At 42.7% G+C, this 10,726-nt stretch overlaps 1 pseudogene; it reads left to right on the forward strand.

Moving 5' to 3' along the window:
- The first annotated feature begins 144 nt into the window (after positions 1–144).
- On the forward strand, positions 145–7,686 carry LOC135524270 (DNA polymerase lambda-like; annotated as a pseudogene).
- Positions 7,687–10,726: the final 3,040 nt, after the last annotated feature.

Below are 10,726 nucleotides of genomic sequence, written 5' to 3' on the forward strand. Positions count from 1 at the left end.
AATCTGTCCAAAACATGTTTACATTTACTTAATAAATAATACATAATTTTTTACAATATTTCCTCAAAAAATATGTAACTTTGTCGTGCAAGAACTAAAAATAGGTCTATAACGTACCGGAAGTTTAATTATTTTTAAACCATCTGCATTGTCACATTGGTTTGTGTTTTGGTCATCCAAAGGGGTAAAACATATGTATTTTCAAGAGTTTATCGACCAATGATAGTAAATTCGTTTAATAAATATATAATGTAACATATTTCAGTGGAGTGAGTGAATCCCAGCTGTTCAAAACAGTTAAATGCCGTTGTTGTTGTCTGCTTGCTAGCTTATTTAGCTAGTCAGCTAAAGTTAGCTAGCTAGCCAGTGTCAGCTGTCACATTCTGTTCTATATTCTTCAGAGCTCCCCTTTCCCTGGCGAAATGTCTGCCTACGGAATTATGAAAGCTTTCCCCAAAGTGAAGAGAGCAGGGGCACGTGAGGGAAAGGATGCCCCCCCACCAAAGAGGAAGTCTGATGAAACTGTACCTGTTACAGGTGTTAGCCGTGTTTGAGAGCATCAAATTCGTAATGCATTTTGGACAAATTGTGACTGATTGACAGATCTACAAATAATAATAATTTTATAACGGTAGATCAGTCAGCAGTCGATGTTGAACAAGCGCTGTGTGTGTAAAACTACTTTTTTCACAATCCCATTTCAGGGAGTGCTTTCCAGGGCGTCACCGTACACATATTACCAGCCTGCATCGGGAGCGTCAGATCTTCCAGAAACAGATTGTCCAGAATGGAGGCCAAACGGAGAGTTCACTCTGTCCCACAGTCACCCATGTAGTAGTGGATGACAGTATGGGCTGTGACAGGGCTCTCAGGCTGCTCAAAGTGGACAGGTTGCCCTCTGGAGTTTATCTGTTGAAGTGCACCTGGCTTATGCATCAGTGAGCAGAGACTGCTGGATACAGCAGTCTACAGCCAACTCAACCGAGACAAAGACATGGAAACTACAAAGGACGGTGTCAAAGAAGACGTACTCAACAAAATCCCACTCCTAGCCACACAGGACATGAAGCAGCCAATCTCTGATGAAACAAAACCAGATGAGTCGACAGAGACTGTAGGTTGACGACCACATAACCATTAACCATAACCCTGTCACAGCATGGTAGCTTATTCTGGCCCTAATCATACACTTCATTACTTCATATATCCATAGGTCCAAGACACTAAAGATGACTTCAAAGACGAATATGGCGTCTCCCAGAGCGATCTGGAGGCTCTGATCAGTGGCTTGCACCCCAAAGATGAGACCCCCAGTACTACCACTGCCCCCTCAGACCCCCAACAGACGCCTTTCTCAGGGAAGTGGGTGTATGCCCAGTCCTCCCAGTCCAAGGTTGACAACCACAACAAGCACATCAATGATAAACTGGAGGTGCTGGCCAAGGCCTACACTCACCAGGACAGATGGAGAGCACTGGGCTACTCCAAACCCGTCAACGCCCTCAAGAGCTACAACAAGCCTATCACGTCCTATGAGGTAGGTTATTTAGTCCCATATCTGTATAGTTGGTGATTATGGTCAGCCATTTTGTATTTGTGTCAGCATAATTCATTGCTGTCTCTCTATTCGCACAATTGCAAACATTGTGAAATGTGGCTGATAGGTTGGTTGGTTGGTTTACGCAACTGCATCCCTGTTATTGACAAGATGGATGCATAAATCGTGTATTGATGGATGCATAAATTGATTGCTGCTGGTTCAATTTCAGGTGTCCTGAAAGGAGACTTAAAAGCCCAGTGCAGTAAAAATGCTGTTTTTACTGTGTTTTGTATCATATTGTACAACAGCTGATGAAGTCATTGAGGAAATGCTTCCTTTTAAATCAATGTTACGTCAAGCTCAAGAATCAACTTCATTCTATCTTGCGAATTGAAATAATGAGAAATAGTTGATTATTGTTGCATATGGCCTCAGCTATACACCGATGGTTATTTTTACATAGATTTATGAAGTTACGAAGCTGCTACTACTAGCTAGCTAGCTACATTGACTGTCTAGAAACTTGTAAAATTAGAGGATAATTTAGTACAACCACTAGTACATGCAAAAAACTGAGCAAAAGCTATTGTACTTATGCATAATCAATTAATATGGTATAGTTTAGTAGGAAAAATAGAATACAGACATTCCCGCTCTGCTCCTCTCCGCTCTCAAAACAACGTGCTCTGTGTAGCAAGTAAAACGTCACATTGATGAGATGCTGATGGAAAAGCAACTTTACGTGTATAGTGGAGTTAGTGTAACTATGTGATCAATGTTATTTCCTGATAGTTGCTTCATTTGTTGAAAACACAATCTACACAGGACCTTCTAATCAACATGTTTTGCATGGTTTGACAAGTTTTTTTTTTAACAAGGTTGTGCTGCTGAGTACCGGCGGGGGAGGCCTGGAGGAGGGTAGTGCCCCCCCGTTTGAACTTTGCGTTTTTTAACACCTGTAACTGCCATTTCCTGCAATATAAATACAAAAATAATAGTAATTAAAGTAACAAAAATAAAATATGCTGGCACAGCTCCTCTCTTCCATTCTTTTGGGGAAAAACCTGGGTGGAGTTTCAGCTTGGTAAATTAGTTACTAAACCAGTAACATAGTTCCAGACCTCTCTGCCAATAACAGCTAGTTTTCTGTTTTTCCCTCCCCACTGTGACAGTCGTTGCTAAATTCTTGCTTCAGAAAATTAGTTTTTTGCTTAAAAGCTATTTTTGTTTATTTTTGACCATTTGAATGGAAAACTATTACAGTAAGGTACATCATTTTCTATCCAGAAAGATTTTAAATTAGTATAAAATGGCTGCAGTGGGCCTTTTAACTCCTTGTAATTGACTAAACAATGCCTGTCAAATTTCAGGAGGCCTGTAAGATCCAGGGCATTGGCAAGAAATGGCTGACAAGCTCATGGAGATCATGGAGAGTGGGCACCTCCGTAAGATAGATCACTTGGGAGAGGCAGTGCCAGTACTGGAGATGTTCGCCAGTATCTGGGGGGCAGGGGCCAAGACTGCCCAGCTTTGGTACACACAGGTTAGATGGATTGATCTTAGAGGGTGTTGGCTGTCACACAGTCAGTCTCTCTCTCTGTCTGTGTGTGTCTCTCTCGCTCTCTGATTTTGCATGCAACACTGCTATGCCTGTGTAAGATTTGCTATTTTTGTATTGTGGAGCGTGCAGTTATTTTAGTGTTTGATGGTGTGATACAAATCGATTTGACATGAGATTAAAAAAAATATATTTTAGGGGTTCCGAACTTTGGAGGACATCTGCACCAAGGCCAATCTGAACCACAGCCAAATAATTGGACTCAAACACTACGACGACTTTCTGGACCGGATGCCCAGAGAAGAGGCAGCCGCCATTGAAGAAAGGTAACACATCCCCCTCTTATTGTCTCAAGCACCCAAATTAAAGGTCAATCAATGTTAAAATGTAACCTTCAAACATTATATTAGTTATAGACTAAACAGGCCTCTTCTTCCCACTTCATCTAGTGGGGTTAAGAGAGTTTCTTTAGAAAAGTGTCTCCAGTCCAGTACTCTAACCCCCTTGCGAACAAGAGATCTTGTAAAGTGAAATGCTACGAGACCTCAAAGTCAAGTTCAGATGTTTTAAGTTTGCCTTGGCCCCTAATCACACTGTCAGTCCAGTCCTCCTAGCCTGGTCTGTGTGTGATGGAGAAAGCAGACATACCACTCTCTGTCAGAGTCCTGCCGGCCGCATCCCAAAGGGGGGGAACTCACTCTTAGAAACTTGGCGCATCATATGTCAGCAGATACCAGGGCTGTGTTTCATTCCAGAAAGGTGTTTCCTCCCCCTCTGCCTCCGTTCACTCCCTTTCATGGATCTGAGATAACTGGGTGGGTGTAAAGCAAGAACTCATCTAGATTACGCCCATAAAGGTAGAGGACTCATCATGGATATAACCCGTTTTAGCATGGGCTTCCAACACTTTTTAAAGTAGTCAACTGCGTGGGGAGTCCTGTGAGTTGGGAGCAATCAGCCAATGAAGAAGAAAATGGACTACTTTAAAATGGAGATAGCTCCATGCTGTCGCATGTATAATGGCAGAGATACAAAGATGAGTCCTCTATCTAACTCTATGATTCCGCCTTATTGCTTTCACCAGTCCAGTCCTATCAGATCTGTGAAGGGGAGGGAACATAATCGTGGAATGAAACGCGGCCCTGGTAACTGGGAGCACCGGGTACAAAGCCAGTTGTTTTCATATAGTATTACTTGGATTTCCTTGTTGCTTTCAGATACAAAGCCAGATACAAAGTGCAGATTAGAAAGATGACTATAGCATGTGTCCTTTTGACTTGTGGCTTGTCAAAATAATAGGTAGTGTCGTCAAAATGTATCTGGCCTGCTTGAATACGGCAAATGCTTACCTTTTGACCGGCAAGGCTTTATGAAAATACACAATTTTCTTTTCTAATTTCAAGTAGGTAATATAAATACAATTTGAGGACTTATCTTGAAGATTCAACACGTGTACAACATGTTATTTTGAGTCCAAATATGAACAAGAAACAAACCACACTTTCTGTTATAATGAAGGCCCCTGAGAGAACATTACTGGGGGAAAACTTTGAAACATAGTCTAGAACCCATAACCATTCATGATAAATACATTGTATGCAAAGTGGTCCTCCCTGCCACTGGTCTGGGATCCAAGCTGAATTGCTCTTTTTCACAGTTGTTTTTTAACTGAGCCAATAGTGAAACACAATAGTATATCAGAAAAACAATTGTGAAACACAATAGTGTATCAGAAAAACAATAGGAAAACAACGATTCAACTTGGATTCCCAGGCTACCCCCCACCGCAGATTTGACTGTATTTCAAACAATCAAAATGTCCTTGTCCTGCTGTAAATGTATAGGTGAGAGCCCCCACTATATATTGTATCCCAAACAGTAACATTTTTCACTGTATGTGAAACGAAGTTAATTCATTGTGGTCCAGATTTGGGTGATTTTATGCTTAAATTGAATATTGTGACATTGATGACATATCATGATGTGCAAGACTATATTCTAATTGAGCTTTACAAATATAAACTATGCCGTTTTATCAGTTAGGTTGTATCAATATGTTGAAAATGTAGTCTAAATGAAATTGTCTTTATTTTTTTTGCCATACAATGAATATTTAATGAGAATGCGACTACAATATCGTAAATAAGCACAAAAATGGCCCAGACTGGAATAATTCAGTCATTAACCTGTTACACTTGTGGGAATTGGCCTATATGGATTGGGCTAAATTGAAATGCTTTTTACGGAAGAAATATGAATAGCACACGCATAACCATGATAGCAATTGAAAGGGAACAGTTTGGAGATAATGTGAAAATTATTAGACCAAAGGTGAGCACACAACATTTCACCTGACACAAGACTGAATCCTAACATTACGCTGTTGATTTTATGTGCATTTTACATTTACTGTACTTTTCACCGCATTTGTTGATAACGAAATCTGAAAATACTCTGGATACATTCTGTAACATGATAACACTATTCCTGAAAAATGTGGGGTAGGTGCAACATAAGACAAAACAATTCCAAGAGTTTGAGTGAGAGGACTAACTGGTGTCTCCAGTTGCCACACACCTATCCAAAGTGTGCACAGTTCCTAAGCCTTTTCAATGAACTTTTATGACTCAAAGAAGTCTTCAACTTTAAGGTACTTGTACATTTTTTTTTTAACCTCTCCTAGCTGTAACATTGAGAAACTACAGCAAGCACACTTGTAGTTGTTTAGTTTAAAACACAACCTTGCATTCCCGCCATCACACAATTTACTGTTGCTGTTTACACAATCCCAAAACAGTCTGTCATAAATCACAATCTGGGTCAGGTGGGCATGATTTTGAAAGCTTGTTCTATTGGCAACATGACTGGCTAAGTTATAAGTTAGGCTTTCACCAGGTCATTCAGAGAAACGGATTGTAATTTTGGTGGGCAGATTATAGGAGTCATGAGTGCTTTCAGGTGGCAAATTATCTTCAGAATTACAAACAGGCTTATTCTGTTCAGAACAACCCAGGGTATGACGCCATGTCATCTTGTAACTGTACATCAAACATACTGATCATAAACGCTGACTCTGTATATGCCATGAGTTTTATGATATGGAGATGTGAAGTGCACATTTGGACTCACAGGTGTTTGGCTTGTGTGACATCAAAGTGATATTTATTATAATAATCCTCATCATCTCATCTTTCAAAGTACATAGAGTCCTCTTAACTTATAGCATTTCCCTCACTAAGAGAACAAAAAAAAAATCACATTTTGCCCAAGTACTGGGAGAGATGTGGGGCAACTTCTTAACGCGTGCAGTGCTCGAGTTCAGAACGACTGTCAGTCCAAACCCATACAGCGCTGTGAAGCGCAGAGCCTGAGCTCTGATGTCATATATAGTTACTGTAAAGCTACTACGTCCCAATTTAGGCACTTATTAGGGCCCAAATCTGCCATTTTCAACACCTATACGGGTATAGGTACGAGTGTAAAGGGCTACCAACTCAAAACAATTATTGGATATCGCAAACTGTAACTTTGTTCCTCTCAAGTTGTGCATGTACAGTATCTATGTGAAGGAGGCAGCGCTCTTATTCCAACGGTAACATATCCCTGTCCTTTTCTACTGTATAGGTGAAGGAAGCTGCTCAGTTCCTGGACCCTGGCCTGTTGGCCATGGCCTGTGGTTCGTACCGCCGGGGGAAGGACACGTGTGGAGATGTTGACGTCCTCATCTCTCACCCAGACGGGAAGTCCCACCGGGGTGTCTTTAGCAAAGTGTTACAGAGCCTCCACCAGAGCGGTAGGAGGACACGTCCAAATACAGGGCATTTGATTTATTAACTGTCGGTGAATTCCCAACCAATTATAGCTACATTCATAGTTTTTCTCTCTTGTATTGACAATTCATCATTTATTTTTTCATTTAAAGTATTTAATAATGGGATAAGCTGAGAGCCGGAGGAGAGTGAGCCATGAGGAGAGTGGCGAGCATAAGTAGTACATGGGTGTGTGTCGTCTGCCAGGACCTGGCCGGATCCACCGCCGCCTCGACATCATTGTGGTGCCCTACGGCGAGTTTACCTGCTCCCTCATGTACTTCACCGGCTCGGCACATTTTAACCGCTCTATGAGGGCATTGGCCAAGACAAAACGCATGAGCCTATCAGAGCACTCATTGCACAGTGACATGTTGAGACAAGGAAGTTTGAAGGTGTATGGGGGGATACCACGGCCCACGCTCACTAAGAAGGATATCTTCACCCATCTGGGAATATCTTTCAGGGAACCTCAGGAAAGAGACTGGTGATGTTAATGTTTTTAACACTGGTGGTATGAGTCAATGCATAAGTTATATATTTTTACAGAAAAATGATGATGGTGATAGTGGTGAGGTGAAGATCATGCTTATGTATGCAGATTTCAGACAGTGTCATATCAACATGTCAACTGTGATTTTAGACTTGAATTGTAATATTAATATTAAACACTACCTTTAACAATCACTTAGGTAATTCTTGTTTTTACAACTTTGTTGTTTATTATTGCTTTATTACTACAGAGAATTGAATATTAAACCACTGTTCTTTTTCATTCATGCCTGTCCTCGCTCTCAAATATTATTTCCTGAGGTAAGAGCCAGCTGGCTCTTCTTGCTTCACCATAGGTCAGCCTGCAAAGTGAGTGATGGTGAGCAACGCATCTCAACACCCATCACGTTGTGCACATGGAACAAAAGATGTGACCGAACACGCCACATCCAGCCCAAACCAGAGTCCCCATTCGAAGGAACCGATGAGCGGATTCAATGATGCTGAGCTGCAGGACACTGGTTTATGGCCATTGACATTAACGGGCAAAAGTGGTGAGGGAGGAACACCTTTCACAAATCCAACAGTAATCTGTGCTGCTCGATCATGTAGTCGACAAGGCAGCATGGTGCATGGTCCAGAAACATACATCTCTTCCATAAAATACTGTATGTTTTGAATTTTTCAAACTAGTTTTCTTTGGGAAGGCAGATAAAGTGTTTTTAGCAAAAGCAATCACATTTGCAACACTCATTGCTCCACGTGCTTAATTACATCACTTTTGTTCTGAACTGACAGCCGCGTCCTCAGCACGCGCAGACCAGCTGACTGATGAACATCTTGGCCATGCTCTGTTATAATCTCCACCCGGCACAGCCAGAAGAGGACTGGCCACCTCACATATGCTCTCTCTAATTCTCTTTCTCTCTCTCGGAGGACCTGAGCCCTAGGACCATGCCCCAGGACTACCTGACATGATGACTCCTTGCTGTCCCCAGTCCACCTGGCCGTGCTGCTGCTCCAGTTTCAACTGTTCTGCCTTATTATTATTCGACCATGCTGGTCATTTATGAACATTTGAACATCTTGGCCATGTTCTGTTATAATCTCCACCCGGCACAGCCAGAAGAGGACTGGCCAACCCACATAGCCTGGTTCCTCTCTAGGTTTCTTCCTAGGTTTTGGCCTTTCTAGGGAGTTTTTCCTAGCCACCGTGCTTCTACACCTGCATTTCTTGCTGTTTGGGGTTTTAGGCTGGGTTTCTGTACAGCACGTTGAGATATCAGCTGATGTACGAAGGGCTATATAAATAAATTTGGTGTGTTTTTCGGACATATTCAATCAATCCTTATCCCAGTCTGCTGTTCCCACATGCTTCAAGAGGGCCACCATTGTTCCTGTTCCCAAGATAGCTAAGGTAACTGAGCTAAACGACTACTGCCCCGGAGCACTCACTTCCGTCATCATGAAGTGCTTTGAGAGACTAGTCAAGGACCATATCACCTCCACCCTACCTGACACCCTAGACCCACTCCAATTTGCTTACCGCCCAAATAGGTCCACAGACGACGCAATCGCAACCACACTGCACACTGCCCTAACCCACAAGAGGAATACCTATGTGAGAATGCTGTTCATCGACGACAGCTCAGCATTCAACACCATAGTACCCTCCAAACTCGTCATCAAGCTTGAGACCCTGGGTCTCGACCCCGCCCTGTGCAACTGGGTACTGGACATCCTGACGGGCCGCCCCCAGGTGATGAGGGTAGGTAACATCTCCACCCAGCTGATCCTCAACACTGGGGCCCCACAAGGGTGCGTTCTGAGCCCTCTCCTGTACTTCCTGTTCACCCACGACTGCGTGGGCATGCACGCCTCCAACTCAATCATCAAGTTTGCGGAGGACACTACAGTGGTAGGCTTGATTACCAACCATGACGAGACGGCCTACAGGGAGGAGGTGAGGGCCCTCGGAGTGTGGTGTCAGGAAAATAACCTCACACTCAACCTCAACAAAACAAAGGAGATGATTGTGGACTTCAGGAAACAGCAGAGGGAGCACCCCCCTATCCACATCGATGGGACAGTAGTGGAGAGGGTAGTAAGTTTTAAGTTCCTCGGCGTACACATCACGGACAAACTGAATTGGTCCACCTACACAGACAGCGTCGTGAAGAAGGCGCAGCAGCGCCTCTTCAAGCTCGGGGCTGAAGAAATTCAGCTTGTCACCAAAAGCACTCACAACTTCTACAGATGCACAATCAAGGGCAACCTGTCGGGCTGTATCACCGCCAGATACGACAACTGCTTCGCCCACAACCGTAAGGCTCTCCAGAGAGTAGTGAGGTCTACACAACGCATCACCGGGGGCAAACTACCAGCCCTCCAGGACACCTACACCACCCGATGTCACATGAAGGCCATAAAGGTCATCAAGGACAACAACCACCCGAGCCACTGCCTGTTCATCCCGCTATCATCCAGAAGGTGAGGTCAGTACAGGTGCATCAAAGGGTGGACCGAGAGACTGAAAAACAGCTTCTATCTCAAGGCCATCAGACTGTTAAACAGCCACCACTAACATTGAGTGGCTGCTGCCAACACACTGACTCAACTCCAGCCACTTTAATAATGGGAATTGATGGAAATTGATGTAAAATATATCACTAGCCACTTTAAACAATACTACTTAATGTTTACATACCCTACATTACTCATCTCATATGTATATGTATATACTGTACTCTATATCCTCTACTGCATCTTTATGTAATACATGTATCACTAGCCACTTTAAACTATGCCACTTTGTTTACATACCCTACATTACTCATCTCATATGTATATACTGTACTCGATACCATCTACTGCATCTTGCCTATGCCGTTCTGTACCATCACTCATTCATATATCTTTATGTACATATTCTTTATCCCTTTACAGTTGTGTGTATAAGGTAGTAGTTTTGGAATTGTTACGTTCGATTACTTGTTGGTTACTACTGCATTGTCAGAACTAGAAGCACAAGCATTTCGCTACACTCGCATTAACATCTGCTAACCATGTGTATGTGACAAATATATTTGATTTGACTTCGCCATGGGCTTTGAATGGGGTACCTGGCTGCTGCCCGGGAGACAGCCCAGTTTCAAAACAAATGCAATCATCTTTACTGTTCATTTGAGAAGGCTGATGCTCCCTCCCGCTTTCACCTCAAATATATGTAAAAGGACCATAAATGTCTGGTTTTGTTTTCTTGGAAAGCTGTGAGTGCTGTTATATGATGCAATATTAGTTATTGTTGCATTTACTACTTATCTATAT

Source organism: Oncorhynchus masou, chromosome 4 (assembly GCF_036934945.1).
Source record: "Oncorhynchus masou masou isolate Uvic2021 chromosome 4, UVic_Omas_1.1, whole genome shotgun sequence".
Taxonomy (NCBI): Eukaryota; Metazoa; Chordata; class Actinopteri; order Salmoniformes; family Salmonidae; genus Oncorhynchus; species Oncorhynchus masou.